The following is a 17,594-nucleotide window of genomic DNA, read 5'->3' as shown; positions in this document are numbered from 1 at the left end:
TATCTTGGATAAGATCTTTGCTCTTAATTATCAGTCTGATAATGGCTACTTTGCATTTTTAGAACATATATAGGTTGTTATCTAACTTAAAATTGGGAAAAATATTGCAGGAGCTTTTGCTAAGACAAGTTGCCTTTGTTTTGACTGTGCAAATTCAAGGCTAATTTTAATCAGTTTCACTTTATAGAATCATAGAATCATAGAATCATTAAGGTTGGAAAAGACCTCTAAGATCATCTAGTCCAACCATCAACCCAACACCTCCATGCCTATTAAACCATGGCCCGAAGAGCCACGTCTACACATTTTTTTAACTCCTCCAGGGATGGTGACTCCACCACCTCTCTGGGCGGCCTGTTCCAATACTTGATAACCCTTTCAGTGAAGAAATTTTTCCTAATATCCAATCTAAACTTCTCCTGATGCAACTTGAGGCCATTTCCTCTTGTCCTATCGCTAGTTAATTGGGAGAAGAGACTGACACCCACCTCGCTACAACCTCCTTTCAGGTAGTTGTAGAGAGCGATAAGGTCTCCCCTCAGCCTCCTTTTCTCCAGACCAAACAACCCCAGTTCCCTCTGCCGCTCCTCATCAGACTTGTTCTCTAGACCCTTCACCAGCTTCGTTGCCCTTCTTTGGACACGCTCCAGCACCTCAATGTCCTTCCTGTACTGAGGGGCCCAAAACTGAACACACTATTCAAGGTGCGGCCTCACCAGTGCTGAGTACAGGGGCAGGATCACTGCCCTACTCCTGCAGGCCACACTATTCCTGATACAAGTCAGGATGCTGTTGGCTTTCTTGGCCACCTGGGCACACTGCTGGCTCATGTTCAGCAGGCTGTCAACCAGCACCCCCAGGTCCTTTTCTGCCAGGCAGCTTTCCAGCCACTCTTCCCCAAGCCTGTAGTGTTGCATGGGGTTGTTGTGGCCCAAGTGCAGGACCCAGCAATTAGCCTTGTTGAACCTCAAACAATTGGCCTCGGCCCATCGATCCAGCCTGTCCAGGTCCCTCTGTAGAGCCTTCCTACCCTCAAGCAGGCCAACACTCCTGCCCAACTTGGTGTCGTCTGCAAACTTACTGAGGGTGCACTCGATTCCTTCCTCCAGATCATTGATAAAGATATTAAACAGAACTGGCCCCAATACTGAGTCCTGGGAAACACCACTTGTGACCGGCTGCCAACTAGAGTAAACTCCGTTCACCACAAGTCATTGGGCCCAGCCGAAGGGTATGGCTTTTTACCCAGCAAAGAATACGTCCGTCCACACCATGGGCAGCCAGTTTCTCCAGGAGAATGCTGTGGGAAACTGTGTCAAAGGCTTTACTAGAGTCTAGATAGACAACATCCACAGCCTTTCCCTCATCCACTAAGCAGGTCATAGAAGGAGATCAGGTTGGTCAAGCAGGAACTGCCTTTCCTAAACCCATGCTGACTGGGCCTGATCCCCTGGTTGGCCTGCACATGCCTGTTGAGCGCACTCAAGATGAATCGCTCCATAATTTTCCCTGGCACTGAGGTCAGGCTGACAGGCCTGTAGTTCCCCGGGTCCTCCTTCCGGCCCTTCTTGTAGATGGGTGTCACATTTGCTAATCTCCAGTCATCTGGGACCTCCCCTGTTAACCAGGACTGCTGATAAATTATGGAGAGTGGCTCGGCAAGTTCCTCTGCCAGCTCCCTCAGTACCCTTGGGTGGATACCATCTGGCCCCATAGACTTATGAGTGTCCAGGTGGTGTAGCAGGTCGCTAACTGCTTCCTCCTGGATTATGGGGGGTTTATTCTGCTCCCCATCCCTGTCTTCCAGCTCAGGGGGCTGGATACCCCGAGAACAACTGGTCTTACTATTAAAGACTGAGGCAAAGAAGGCATTAAGTACCTCAGCCTTTTCCTCAGCCTTGGTGGCAATTATGTTCCCCCCCGCATCCAATAAAGGAGGGAGATTCTCCTTGGCTCTCTTTTTGTTGTTAATGTATTTGTAAAAACATTTTTTATTATCTCTTACAACAGCAGCCAGATTGAGTTCTAGCTGGGCTTTTGCCTTTCTAATTTTCTCTCTGTGTGACTTGACGAGATCCCTGTACTCTTCTTGAGTTGCCTGCCCCTTCTTCCAAAAGTGGTCAACTCTCTTTTTTTTTCCTGATTCCCAGCAAAAGCTCCCTGTTCAACCAGGTAGGTCGTCTTCCCCACTGGTTTGTCTTATGGCATATAGGGACAGCCTGCTCCTGTGCCTTTAAGACTTCCTTCTTGAAGAATGCCCATCCTTCCTGGACCCCTCTGCCCTTCAGGACTGCCTCCCAAGGGACTCTCTCAAGCAGTGTCCTGAACAGGCCAAAGTCTGCCCTCTGGAAGTCCATGGTAGTGGTTTCGCTCACCCCCCCTTCTTACTTCGCCACGAATCAAGAAATCTATCATATCATGGTCGCTACGCCCAAGACGGCCTCCAACTGCCTCCAACAATTAGACTGTCTTTATCTCAACCCACGAGTTTTCTCACTTTTACCCTTCCGATTCTCTACCCCATCCCACCGGGGGGGAGTGAGCAAGCAGCTGTGTGGTGCTCAGTTGCCGGCTGGGGTTAAACCACGACAGGTGCATTGCAAAAACCAAATCAACAACAAAAAAACCCCCTCCTCAACTGTGCAAAAAATGCCCAGTGAGATTCTTCTATTGTGGCAGAAATTGATGGGGACATTCCAACAAATTTCTTTGACATCAGAAGGAGCTGAGATAGCACAGTCATATAAATGCCAGAACAGAATTGTTACCAACCTTTGGCTCTCAATTAGCCCTTTGTAGAACCAAGATTATTAGGGATTAGTGCATGAGTCTTCCAAGAGCTTCCTGCTTATATACAGAACTGCACAAAGAAAGAAAGAAAAATAATATCTTGAGATACTAGGTATTTACTAGATCAATACAAGAAATGAAGGTACTCACATTTAAATGATAAAACATACTAGGAGACAATATAGACCGAACAAATTTTTCCAATAAAGTTTTGGAGGAAACAATCATGTGGATAAAATGAACATTAGGGAAATAACCTCACTCAACAGACAATGAAGTGACAGGGCCAGAAGAGGAACACAGGACCAGTGGAATGTAAGTTTTATATCGACTCAGTCTGAATACAGGATAGCCAGGACTCCTTTCCAAAGTAAGCAATTCTTATGCTAACACTGAAGGGGCAAGATACAGTAAAATAAAAATATATGGTAATGGAAAGAGTATAGACAAAGAAACATGGCTGAAGGTAATGACTGTGGAGAGATAAGCTACTTGCAGGAAACATTTTAAAAGATCCCAGTGGAAGCTTTACAATATTCCATAGATAAAAAATTGCAAAGTCCATGATAGATAAAGGGTGAGGAAAAAAGGGGAGCAAAATGCCTTTTAAAAAAAAAGGAATATTTCATATTCCCAATCCATAAGCTGATTCGTCGACTGGAGAGCCAAGGAGTGATCAATAAGACTCACTCACCCTTTAACAGTCCTATATGGCCAGCGCAAAAGTCTAATGGAGAGTGGAGACTAACAGTAGACTATCGTGGCCTGAATGAAGTCCCACCACCGCTGAGTGCTGCCATGCTGGACATGCTGGAACTTCAATACGAACTGGAGTCAAAGGCAGCCAAGTGGTATGCCACAAGTGATATCGCTCATGCGTTCTTCTCAATCCCTTTGGCGGCAGAGTGCAGGCCACAGTTTGCTTTCACTTGGAGGGGCGTTCAGTACACTTGGAATCGATTGCCCCAGGGGTGGAAACACAGCCCCACCATTTGCCATGGACTGATCCAGACTGCACTGGAACAAGGTGATGCTCCAGATCATCTGCAATATATTGATGACATCATCGTTTGGGGCAATACAGCAGAGGAAGTTTTTGAGAAAGGGAAGAAAATAGTCCAGATCCTCCTGAAAGCCACTTTTGCAATAAAACAAAGTAAGGTCAAGGGACCTGCACAGGAGATCCAGTTTCTAGGAATAAAATGGCAAGATGGGTGTCATCAGATCCCAATGGATCCCAATGGCCAGTCCGGGCAGGGCAAGATGTAAAAAATGTGCTCTACACCACAGCTGGGGAGAATGGCCCTACCTGGAGCCTCTGGCAGAAAGCACCAGGAGAGACTCGAGGTCGACCCCTAGGGTTCTGGAGTCGGGGATACAGAGGATCCGAGGCCTGTTATACTCCAACTGAAAAAGAGATATTGGCAGCATATGAAGGGGATCGAGTTCTTTGGAAGTGGTTGGTACTTAAGCTCCTCCTGGCACCCCGACTGCCAGTGCTGGGCTGGATGTTCAAAGGGAGGGTCCCCTCTACACATCATGCAACTGATGCTACGTGGAGTAAGTGGGTTGCACTTATCACACAACGGGCTCGAATAGGAAACCCCAATCGCCCAGGAATCTTGGAAGTAATTATGGACTGGCCAGAAGGCAAAGATTTCAGAACATCGCCAGAGGAGGAGGTGACGTGTGCTGAATAGGCCCCACTGTACAATAAACTGCCAGAAAATGAGAAGCAATACGCCCTGTTCACTGATGGGTCCTGTTGTCTTGTGGGAAAGCATCGGAGATGGAAAACTGCTATATGGAGTCCTATACGACAAGTGGTAGAAACTGCTGAAGGAGAAGGGGAATCGAGCCAATTTGCAGAAGTTAAGGCCATCCAGCTGGCTTTAGACATTGCTGAACAAGAAAAGTGGCCAGTGCTCTATCTCTATACTGACTCATGGATGGTGGCCAATGCCCTGTGGGGGTGGCTACAGCAATGGAAGCAGAGCAACTGGCAGCGCAGAGGCAAACCCATCTGGGCTGCCGCACTGTGGCAAGATATTGCTGCCCGGGTAGAGAACCTGGTTCTAAAAGTACGTCACGTAGATGCTCACATACCCAAGACTTGTGCCACTGAGGAACATCAAAACAACCAGCAGGTGGATCAGGCTGCTAAGATTGAAGTGGCTCAGGTGGATCTGGACTGGCAACATAAGGGTGAATTATTTATAGCTTGGTGGGCCCATGACACCTCAGGCCATCAAGGAAGAGATGCAACATATAGATGGGCTCGTGATCGAGGGGTGGACTTAACCATGGACACTATTGCACAGGTTATCCATGAATGTGAAACATGCGCTGCAATTAAACAAGCCAAGCGGTTAAAGCCTCTGTGGTATGGAGGGCAACAGCTGAAAGATAAATATGGGGAGGCCTGGCAGATCGATTATATCACACTCCCACAAACCCACCAAGGCAAGTGCCATGTGCTTACAATGGTGGAAGCAACCACCGCATGGCTGGAAACATATCCTGTGCCCCATGCCACCGCCCGGAACACTATCCTGGGCCTTGAAAAGCAAGTCCTATGGCGACATGGCACCCCCGAAAGAATTGAGTCAGACAACGGGACTCATTTCCAAAACAACCTCATAGACACCTGGGCCAAAGAGCATGGCACTGAGTGGGTGTATCACATCCCCTATCATGCACCAGCCTCCGGGAAAATCGAAGGATACAATGGGCTGTTAAAGACTACACTGCAAGCAATGGGTGCTGGGACATTCAAACATTGGGATACACATTTAGCAAAGGCCACCTGGGTAGTCAACACTAGGGGATCTGCCAATCGAGCTGGCCCTGCCCAATCAAAACTGTTACGCACTGTCAAAGGGGATAAGGTCCCTGTAGTGCACATAAAAAACATGCTGGGGAAGACAGTCTGGGTTACTCCTGCCTCAGACAAAGGCAAACTCATTCATGGGATTGCTTTTGCTCAAGGACCTGGGTGCACTTAGTGGGTGATGTGAAAGGATGGGGAAGTCCGCTGTGTACCTCAAGGGGATTTGATTTGGGGTGAGAATAGCCAATGAACTAAATGGTATGATGTTAATTGCTATATAATACTGGATGTCATCACTTTTATGGTTGCTATATGCCATATCAACGGTATTACAGTAAGAATCTCCCAGATGAATGAAGAATGAACTTCGATGAAAGCAAGCAAAGTGCAGCGGTGATGGAACCAGAACTGGCTTCAGCATGCAACAGTCCAACACCACAGAACATCTCTCCTGCCCTGAAGGACTGTTATGGCAGATGGAGCCCAAAGTCATGGACTAAGTGAACTCAAGGGACATTTTAGAGGGATGGCCCATAGACCAAGGGAATGATAGCTGTGTGTACATATCAAAAGACAGGGAAAGTGGTGGTGATTAATTGGAATGTATTCGGAAGGGTAGGGCCTGGGCATGACCTAGATGGTATAGAATAAGGGGTGGATACTGTCCTGGTTTTGGCTGGGATAGAGTTAATTTTCTTCCTAGTAGCTGGTATAGTGCTGTGTTTTGGATTTTAGCATGAGAATAATGTTGATAACACGCTGATGTTTTAGTTGTTGCTAAGTGGTGTTTACACTGGTCAAGGACTTTTCAGCTTCCCATGCTCTGCCAGGTGCACAAGAAATGGGAGGGGGCACAGCCAGGACAGTTGATCTAAACTGACCAAAGGCCTATTCCATACCATATGACGTCATGCTCAGTATATAAACTGGGGGGGGAATTGGCTGGGGGGTAGCGATTGCTGCTCGGGGACTGGCTGGGCGACGATCGGCGGGTGGTGAGCGGTTGTATCACTTTTTTTCCCCCTGGGTTTTGTTCCTCTCTCTCTCTCTCTTTTGTTGTTTTCCTTTTCATTACAATTTTTTTTCTTTTTCCCAATTATTAAACTGTTCTTATCTCAGCCCACGAATCTTCTTACTTGTGCTCTTCCGATTCTCTCCCCCATCCCACCAGGGAGGGGAGGGTGAGTGAGCGGCTGTGTGGTGCTTAGTTGCCGAGTGAAGCTAAACCACAACAGTCCTTTTTGGCGCCCAATGTGGGGCTCGAAGGGTTTGAGATAGTTACAGTTTAACCCGAGCGTATTAAGCAATTTAGATCTGTTAGTAGTTGCATGTCACAATTTTGATTTATCTGAGGAGGAATTAGGCATTGCGGGAGTGAAAGGGTTAACAAGATTGAAGTACTGAGGGTCCGGGTCATGTCCGAAAAAAGGAGACAGTGCGCCTGGAACACCTTTGTTGTGGGGGAAGGAACTGCAGGGTTGCAGGGAGATAGCCAATTGTATTAGCTGAAGGGACGCATGGGGGGCGCGTGGACAAGACATGTAGACCAATAGGAGTTCTCTCAGTAGCGCGTGTGTAAACAAATAGAAAGTATATAGGCCATGGAAGATGTCAATAAAGGGTCTTCGATTTACCCCTCGATCGGAGTCTGTGCATCAATCCGCTACAAATGGCGCCCGAACAGGGGACTTGAAGTCTGCGAACAGGAGACATGAAGTCTGCGGGACAGAAACTTGAAGTCTGCGGGACAGAATCGCAGGAAAGAGCGACCGGTAGCGGAGCCTGGCTGAACGTGTAATCAGCGGTTGGAGAGCTGAAAAGTCCGGACAAAGTAATCGCCTAGATCAGGTGAGCAGCCAGGGACAATGGGGGCAACAATGTCTGCAGAAGAAAAATCGGTGGTAACTGTGTTTAAGAAGATATTAGAAAAGTGCGGCATTAAGTATGATGAGACGCAACTGTGCATGCTGCTCGCCTGGCTTAAAAGCCGAGGTGTAGCTCCAGAATTGACTGAGATATTTGAAATATGTACATGGGAAACAGCTGGACAGGTTTTATGGGATGCGGCTACCAAGGGGGATTCCAGTGCCACGGGCTTGTTAACCACGTGGTGCTTAGTTACAGACTCGTTAAAGCAACAAAAGGCAGATCGAGCTGTAACGGCTGCCGCTGCAGCAGCCACTGTAAGAGAAAGACAAAAAGAAGTGGCGGCTGCCACAGCTAACGAACTAGCGCCCACTGCACCTCCCTCGCCCGATTTTTCACCACCACCATCACCTAGGAATATGGATTCGTTGTTTGCAGAGGACCCGTACAAGGAGAAAAATAGTGGGGACTTAGAATGTGTTGAAACAGATTATGATCCAAGGAAACATTGGCAGGAGTTGCGGCAACAAGCCGAAAAAAGCGGCGATCATGCTATTGCTGCTCTCATAGTGTGTCCTGTGATTCGAGACGCTCAGGGGCGGACAGAATGGCAAGGGTTGCCATTTGGACTAGTGAAAGAACTGCGAAAAAATGTTATGGATTATGGTCTTGGGTCACCATATGTACAAAGTTTATTGAATAACGTGTTTTTTAATTATGAACTGACCCCGTATGATATTAAACAGATATCCATGTTAATATGTACACCTACACAAAAGGTAATGTTTGACGCACATTGGCGGACTGCCTGTGAGATGGCCGCCATAGCTAATTTTGAATGGCTGGATGGCGACCCCTTGCGAGGTGCAGGAATACCGCAGCTGATGGGGGAAGCACCAGTACAGACACCGCAATTACAAGCTAGATTGAACCCTGTTATTCTGCAGCAGTCTCGCCAGTTGGCATACCAAGCTCTGCTGAAAACTCCCGATACAGGGCTACTCAATCATTTGTCTCTATAAAGCAGGGGATAGCTGAATCATTTATGTCATTTATAGATAAGCTGAAAGAAGCAATAGAGAAACAAGTTGAAAATGAGACAGCAAGGGAAGTGTTGTTAATGAAGCTAGTCGTAGAAAATGCAAATGTAGATTGTAAAAGGGTGTTACAGACTTTACGCAATCCCAACTTGGTAGAAATGATGGAGGCCTGTCAGAAGGTTGGGTCATTCGAACATCAGGCTCAAGCCATGGCCTCCGCATTCGAAGCCTTGAGATTTGATAATAGAGCCTGTCTGGGTGGATCAGTGGCCCCTCACAAACGAAAAGATCCGCGCTCTGAATGATTTAGTGCAAGAACAGTTACAACAAGTTCACATTGTTCCAACTACAAGTCCATGGAATACCCCTGTGTTTGTTATAAAGAAAAAAAGCGGTAAATGGCGATTGTTACATGACTTGAGGCAAATCAATGCAGTGATCGAAAGCATGGGGGCTTTGCAGCCGGGACTCCCTTCTCCTACTATGATTCCTGCGCATTGGCCAATAATAGTGATGGACTTGAAGGATTGCTTTTTTACAATTCCTTTAGCGGCCCAAGACTGCCTTCGATTTGCTTTTTCGGTTCCCTCAATTAACAACAGCGAACCCATGCAACGATATCACTGGACGGTCTTGCCTCAAGGCATGAAAAATAGTCCCACAATATGTCAAATATATGTCGCAAGAGCACTCTCCGGGGTTCGAGAACAATACCCACAAATACTAATATATCATTATATGGATGATATACTCATCTCTGGGGCTTCTGTAGACAATATACAGTTAGTAGTAAAAGACACAGTTCAAGCATTACAGAAATTTGGATTACAAGTGGCACCTGAGAAGGTGCAAAAGGAACTCCCCTGGCGTTACTTAGGGTGGAAAATCATGGAATGCGCTGTTGAACCTCAGAGAGTGGCCTTGAAGTGGGAAGTCAGCACTCTAAATGATGTACAAAGAATACTTGGTGCCATTAATTGGATTCGACCCTTGCTGGGAATCACAAATGATACACTACAACCTCTCTTTGATTTATTAAGAAGTGATCCCGCACTAGATTCCAAATGTATACTGACTCCCGAAGCGAAGGAGGCCTTGGCTCACGTCGAACAAGCAATACAGTCACGACAAGCCCATCGCGTGCATGACGGATACGGCCTCCAGCTCTATATCATTAACACTATTACCCAGCCGTTAGCTCTACTGGGGCAATGGGTAGCAACTAATAATGATCCTTTGCTTTTGATAGAATGGGTGTTTTTGCCATATCAGCCTGTGAAAACTATTACTACCAGAGTGGAAATGTTTGCGATGTTAATCCGTAAAGGGCGGAAACGTGCTGTACAGTTACGAGGTGAGGAAGTGCATACAATTTACATTCCATTGACGAAAGAACATTTGGACTGGAGCTTAGCTAATAGCATACTGTGACAAACTGCTTTGCTAGGCTATGCGGGAACACTTAGCATCCACATGCCAGCTCATAAATTATTTATGGAATTTAAAGACATTGAAATAGTTGCTTGACCCAGATGCAGCCCTGTACCAGTCTCTGGAATTACTGTGTTTACCGATGGGTCAGGAAAAACGGGCCGAGCAGTCATAGTTTGGAAAGAAGAGGGACATTGGAAGGAAGAGATCCACGTGGTCCAAGGCACTCCTCAAATAGTGGAATTAGTAACAGTCATAAAAGCATTCCAAAAATGGAGTGAACCATTGAATATAGTGACTGATTCACAATACGTATGCGGGGTAGTCCAACGATTAGAGAAAGCATGGTTCAAACATGTTAATAAGGAACAGCTGTTCTCTTTATTTAAACAATTATGGTATGAGTTAAATCATAGGCAAAACGATTTTTATGTACTACACACCAGGAGCCATACAAATCTACCAGGTTTTATCGCGGAAGGTAACCGTAGAGCAGATGGCTTGACCGCTCCAGTTTGGGCAACCCCAGTACCACAAACTATAAAACAAGCCCAGCTATCCCATGAGTTTTTTCACCAGTCAGCTAAAGCACTAAGAAAACAATTCGGCCTCTCTTGGGATACAGCCCGCGCCATTGTACGTGCGTGCCCTCATTGTCAACCTTTTGCTGCCATCCGCAAAACGGGGGTAAATCCACAAGGTCTCTACGCATTACAATTATGGCAGACAGATGTCACTCATTTAGCTGAATTTGGAAGACAAAAATGGGTGCACATTTCTATCGATACTTATTCGGGCGCTTTATGGGCAACTGCAGAATCTGGAGAAAAAGCAAAAGATGTCATTTGACACTGGACTGCAGCTTTCACAGTCCTGGGGGTGCCATCTACTATCAAAACAGATAACGGGCCTGGGTACATTAGCCAGAAAACCCAACGCTTTTTACAGCTATGGGGTGTAGTACATGTAACAGGCATTCCACGTTCCCCACAAGGCCAGGCTATTGTTGAATGCAGTCACCAAACCCTAAAACATATGCTTGAAAAACAAAAAGGGGGAATGGTGGGAGAAAGCCCCCAAGTATGGTTATGGAAAACAGTTTATACCTTAAATTATTTAGATATTAGGGAGGCCGCACTGGAACAGCGACCACCAATTGTTCGACATTTTTTAAGTTTTGGTTCGACCGATAGGATAGATGTATCTAGCAAGGATGTTAAAGTGTGGGTACGGTCTCTACAATCGGGACAATGGGAAGGACCTTATACATTAATAACATGGGGTCGAGGATACGCTTGTGTCTCCACAGAGCAAGGACCACGCTGGATCCCTGCTCGATGTGTAAGACCGGCCCTTGAAAAAGCAAATCATGAAGACACCGACAAGCCTGCCCTTGCTAATGACATGGGGACTGCTGACGCTGACGACCATAACAGCAGCGAACCCCATGTCACTGATAACCTGGAACAGTAGCAACATATGGGTGTCTTTAGCGCAAACGCTGAATCATTGTTAAAAACTGGGTTATTGGTTATCGGTATATTTTTTTGTATCTTGCTGTTTGTACCTTGTTTGTTGTCATGTGTTCAAGGAATGTTGCAGAAATTGGTGCAAAAAAATATATGTTGTTGAAAAACAAAAAGGGGGAATTGAGGAGGAATTAGGCATTGTGGGAGTGAAAGGGTTAACAAGATTGAAGTACTGAGGGTCCGGGTCATGTCCGAAAAAAGGAGACAGTGCGTCTGGAACACCTTTGTTGTGGGGGAAGGAACTGCAGGGTTGCAGGGAGATAGCCAATTGTATTAGCTGAAGGGACGCATGGGGGGCGCGTGGACAAGACATGTAGACCAATAGGAGTTCTCTCAGTAGCGCGTGTGTAAACAAATAGAAAGTATATAGGCCATGGAAGATGTCAATAAAGGGTCTTCGATTTACCCCTCGATCGGAGTCCGTGCTTCAATCTGCTACAAGCCACCACTCCAGACCTCAGCATTCCCAGACAGCTGTGAAGCAAAAAGACAAATCAACAAAAGACCATGAGGAGTTTTGGCCCCATTTCCTTAATTCTACTTAATTCTATTCCATTTCCTTAATTCTATTCCTTAAAGGAAATGGCCCCATTTCCTTAATTCTACAGATAGCAGAAAAAGATTCCTTCTTTCCCAAACTCCTGTTTTATCCACATTTATTCCATTTACTACATCTCAACTTGCCTCTCTACCCTAAACTGCCAACATCCATATCTGATTCTCTGTAAAAGGCATAGACAACTAGTGATTCTGTAAAAGACACTAAAGTTACTCAAGAATTAAATCCAACAGTGCATATTCTTCAGGTGAAGGAAATGACCATGATGTATCTCGCCACTTACATGTCCTATTAATAACTTCCCCTAAGAAAGCCCTTATCTCCCAGAATCCTCCCCACAAAATAATAGGAAATAACATAAAATACCTTCTATTGGTGTCCTATCTTCCTCTAAGAACATAAGGAACCATTTGTTCTGCCGGTGCATGAAGATGTATTTCCATCACTGATACCAGAGTTTGATTCACACGGCAGAGGGGACATGCCGTGTTTGTTTGGGGAGGGGGAAATGGAAGGAAGCTCTTTGTGTAGTCATGGAGTGTGGTTATGAGGTTCATAAGAGACAAGGTAACAAAAACATGCTGTCTGGCCAGGGAGTCAGTCATTTCCTTGGCTTAAATAATAATTTAAGTGTGGCTATGTGGTGGGTTGACCTTGGCTGGACGCCAGGTGCGCACCAAGCCACTCTATCACTCCCCTCCTCAGCTGGACAGGGGAGAGAAAATATAATGAAAGGCTCATGGGTCAAGATAAGGACAGGGAGATCACTCTGCAATTACTGTCACGGGCAAAACAGATTCGACTTGGGGAAATTAATTTAATTTATTGCCAATGAAACAGAGTAGGAAAATGAGAAATAAAAACAAACCTTAAAAGACCTTCCCTCCACCCCTCCCTTCTTCCCGGGCTCAACTACACTCCTGGCTTCTCTACCTCCTTCCCTGCCAGCGGCACAGGGGGACAGGGAATGGGGGTTGCACTCAGTTCATCACACGTTGTCTCTGCTGCTCCTTCCTCCTCACACTCTTCCCCTGCTCCAGCGTGGGGTCCCTCCCACGGGAGACAGTCCTTCACAAACTTCTCCAACGTGAGTCCTTCCCATGGGCTGCAGTTCTTCACTAACTGCTCCAGCATGGGTCCTTTCCATGGGGTGCAGTCCTTCAGGAAGGGACTGGTCCAGTGTGGGTCCCCCACGGGGTCACAAGTGCTGCCAGCAAACCTGCTCCAGGGTGGGCTCCTCTCCACGGGGCCACAGGTCCTGCCAGGAGCCTGCTCCAGCACGGGCTCTCTATGGGGTCACAGCTTCCTTCAGGGCACATCCACATGCTCCGGTGTGGGGTCCTCCACAGGCTGCAGGATGGCTATCTGCTCCACCATGGACCTCCATGGGCTGCAGGGGGACAGCCTGCCTCACCATGGTCTTCACCACGGGCTGCAGGGGAATCTTTGCTCTTGCACCTGGAGCACCTCCTTCCCCTCCTCCTTCACTGACCTCGGTGTCTGCAGAGTTGTTCCTCTCACATATTCTCACTCCTCTCTTCTGGCTGCTGTTGTGCAGCAGTTTCTACCCCTTCTTAAATATGTTATCACAGAGGCACTACCACCGTTGCTGATGGGCTCAGCTTTGGCCAGCGGCAGGTCCATCTTGGAGCTGGTTGGAACTGGCTCTGTCAGACATGAGGACAGCTTCTGGCATCTTCTCACAGAAGCCACCCCTGTAGCCCCCCCCCGCTACCAATACCTTGCCACATAAACCCAATACAGGCTATTTTCCCTGTACCCTTCTGAATAAAGATTTTATTTGTGGGTTTAATTAATCTAAAGGAAGTTGCTTCATATTGACAACTGATTTATGCCATGCAAATAATATTTTCTGTCTGCCTTGTTAGTTGTCTTTAAGGAACTGAAAGCTTCAACTGTGTGCATTTGGGATCCATTCAGTCTTCCAGATCTCATGCTCTTTCCCTAACAAGGAAGTAGAGAGAAAAAGCACAGGCATTAGTGTGCTATGCTCAGCGGAAACTCCAGTGAAATCAGCAGGTCTCTGAAGATGCCGACGTACTGAAGGACTGCAGCCTGCAGTCAAATACTTTTCAATTCTACAGCTCCCTGCCTAACCTCTACTTCTTCCCTATGAGCTTAGAACCAGTCACCAGATGTAATATAAAATTGTGTTAAATTACAGGACTTCAAACACAATAGCATCTAAAAATACCAATGCAAACTCAGATTGCTTGTGGTTATTAAAGACAGTACAGAACTTTTTAGCCAGGTTTCCTCAGAAAATGAGGATAGCACATTCATGTCTGCCTACTCCACCCTTCCATCCAATAACTTTTAAATCCCAGTGGCCAATTTCAAGCAAAACTAGCAGAGAGGTTGTTGCGTTAAGAGTTACTGTCGTGTAGGAGTCTGAGGAGTGGCTGAGGGGGGGAACCCTCCCGTTGAGTCACGAGGTTCAGACAGGACCCCCTTGCTTTCTAAACTCCTTCTCAGAGAGGAGTCTAGGTGCAGCTAAGTCCAGTCCTAGTCTCAGACTTGGTCAACGGTTATTTTCTAAGGACTGTATATGCAGTCATTCATCAGAGTAAAGGCGACAGCGTTAATTTAAACGCGCTGCACCCACAGTCTAGTCGTGCTGCATGAACTATCACGGACACATTAATAAAGAGTGCAGTTTATTAGAGCAACAGATACACAGATTCTTTGATTACTGGTGATAAATTCACTCTCTGCAAAGCACGTGCAAATACCAAGAGTATGAGTAACACTGCCGGCTACAAACGCATTAAAGATGATAAAGCAACTCTAGAGAGATTTCTAAGTTTCCCGGGGAGGCACTTGGTATAACCAAGTGTTCGACTCTTACCCAAAGGCGTCCCGATGAGGGGGAAGAGAGGCTCAGCCCGTCGACTGATCCCAGAATTCAGAGTGGTACGCGATGGTGTCTTCCCTAACATTCTTTCTCTCTTAAGCCATTTTATACTATCTTTCACCTTTCAGGTGGAGCTTGAGTGACTCTAGTCATACATCTTTGTTTAGGATTGGTGTAAAGTTTTCTCGCTTCGCTTTTAAAGGTATAGGCTAGGAAAAATTCAAAGCGCAAGCTCAGTGAGGGCTGGTCGCACCTTGGAGGCAGGTACCTTTTGGGATGGAGGTGTGTTTTGGTATTATAATGATGTTATAATGAGCAAAGTTCATCAAAGGACAGCATTTTGTCAGAAACATGACAGACTGTTGGCCCAGGATAGCAAATGTGCAGCTTACTGGTCACACACAATATCTTTGAGTTCCCATTTAATTGCAGAGCCTGGCCGCGGCGTCTCCACACCGCTCCACCCTCCGAACAGTACCTTCTTAGAGTCAGTACACCAAGCTCCCCTGGCGTCACCGACATCTAAGGTTGCAGGCCTAGGGAACTTCCATGGAATGGCCTTGCATGTCAGCCACAATCCACCTGGGAATCTTCTTCAATGCTGTACCTTACCTAAAAGTGTGAATATAAGTTTAATTTCTAAGTCACCTCCAGCTATTATCCCACAGAGGTAGATGTAGAAACTTAGTATCTCTGAGACAAGCTGGAGCGGCTGCACCATGGGCGGAGTCATGGGGCTAGCTGGGTTGCTCATGGGGCTGTTCCTTGTGCCTCCCGTGCTAGTGAGCACCAGCCTTCATCGCAGTACCCCACAGGTTGAGCCTGAGGTAGAGCTGGCTGAGTGGGAGCCGGCCACGGGCATCTTCCCTGAGGACTCGCTCTGGCCCCTACTGCAGTGGCTCTGCATGTCCCGCTGCCAGCTGCAGCTGGCCCTTGACCACTTCCAGGTGGTGCATGGTGCCGGCTCCTCAGTGGGGCCGGCCTCCGGTCTGCTGCAGGATGCCTTCCATAGGTGAGGGATGGTGGGGCTGTGGGTGCGGGGAATTCCAGGTTGCGGCCAGTGGCGGGAGTGGTTACCTTAGGGCCCCATGGGCATCTGTGCTTCCCTGGCAGGTATGTGTTTGTCATGGTTTAACCCCAGCTGGCAACTAAGCACCACACAGCTGCTCGCTCACTCCCCCCACAGTGGGATGGGGGAGAGAATTAGAAGAGTAAAAGTGAGAAAACTCATGGGTTGAGATAAAGACAGTTTAATAAGTAAAGCAAAAGCTGCACATGCAAGCAAAGCAAAACAAGGAATTCATTCACTACTTCCCATGGGCAGGCCGGTGTTCAGCCATCTCCAGGAAAGCAGGGCTCCGTCATGTGTAACGGTTACTTGGGAAGACAAAAATGCCAGAACTCCAAACATCCCCCCCTTCCTTCTTCTTCCCCAGCTTTATATGCTGAGCATGATGTCATATGGTGTGGAATAGCCCTTTGGTCAGTTGGGGTCAGCTGTCCCAGCTGTGTCCCCTCCCAGCTTCTTGTGCATCCCCAGCCTACTCGCTGGTGGGGTGGGGTGAGGAGCAGAAAAGGCCTTGACTCTGTGTAAGCACTGCTCAGCAATAGCTAAAACATCTCTGTATTATCAACACTGTTTTCAGCACAAATCCAAAACATAGCCCCATAGTAGCTACTATGAAGAAAATTAAGTCTACCCCAGCCAAAACCAGCACAGTGTTCAGGCATTCCTGGTGGCAGAAGTGGGGCTGCAAGCCACTCGCTGCCTGATTGGAGCTGTCGCAGCTGCAGGTGGTGGGGAGCAGCTGCAGGTGGTGGTCGAGTCCCAGGATCCCAGCTGTCGCAGCTATTCTCACCTCGCATCCAGCGAGGCCTGAGTACCGCGCTAGGGAAGTGCACACCTGGTCACCATGTTCTTTTCTCCTTCCACAGCTTATAATGGGCATCATTAGCGCATATTTTCCAATCATATGCCTAATGTAAAAGTCAGGAGATTTATTGTTTTTTAAGGAACTGGAAATCGTAGGCTCACTAAGGCTCTTGAGAACATTTCACAACAGTGGCAACCAGAAGATAATTCATGCTTTTAACGCTGTAGTGAATCTCAACCAACAGCGAATCATGAAGTTGGTTAGACATATAACCTATGATTTCCGCAGTGTAACTAGCATTTAACTCATTTACCTGCTGCTATCCTTTCTAGTAACTATCATTAAGAATCAGAAGTATGCTGTGCTGTATTCAATTATGTACGATGAGATCTATACATAGTCACGAGATCATCCTTTCTTTCAGTACAGGGTGTTGAGTGAAGGCTGGCTTTTCTTATTCATCTGCTCTCCTTTGAAATATCTACATTTGAATTGAAGCTATCTACATTGGCTTATGTACTTTGGCTCCTTATGTAGTTTGGCTCCTTTTCTTAATAGAGATAGCATGGATCCTATAGCAAGAGTATTGGATATGTAATCAAAGTACAAGTTATCTGCCCTTCTCCCTACTGGCTTCTTGTCTCTTTGTGTAAAAGGTTCCATATAGCCATACAAAACTTATTGTTCTGCATTAATTTAAGGTATGATATATGTTCAGAAAAAACCTGCTGTCTTGGAAGCAAATCCCTGACTGAACTACAATTTACCACAAAAAGACCTGTGGAGATTGCAGTTGTCTT

The 17,594-nt window shown here is 46.7% G+C and overlaps 1 long non-coding RNA gene and 1 pseudogene across 1 annotated transcript; both read left to right on the top strand.

Annotated features, from left to right (window-relative positions):
• Positions 1-6,975: 6,975 nt before the first annotated feature.
• On the top strand, positions 6,976-11,885 carry LOC140651297 (uncharacterized). Its single transcript, XR_012042339.1, has 3 exons — positions 6,976-7,468; positions 9,776-9,880; positions 11,267-11,885. It is a non-coding gene; the product is annotated as an uncharacterized lncRNA (long non-coding RNA).
• A 3,754-nt stretch (positions 11,886-15,639) lies between these two features.
• LOC140650723 (beta-hexosaminidase subunit beta-like) overlaps positions 15,640-17,594 on the top strand; it is a 112,129-nt pseudogene continuing 110,174 nt past the window's right edge.

This window comes from Ciconia boyciana, chromosome 4 (genome assembly GCF_034638445.1).
Source record: "Ciconia boyciana chromosome 4, ASM3463844v1, whole genome shotgun sequence".
NCBI lineage: Eukaryota > Metazoa > Chordata > Aves > Ciconiiformes > Ciconiidae > Ciconia > Ciconia boyciana.
This window is presented reverse-complemented; position numbering and strand designations above follow the sequence as displayed.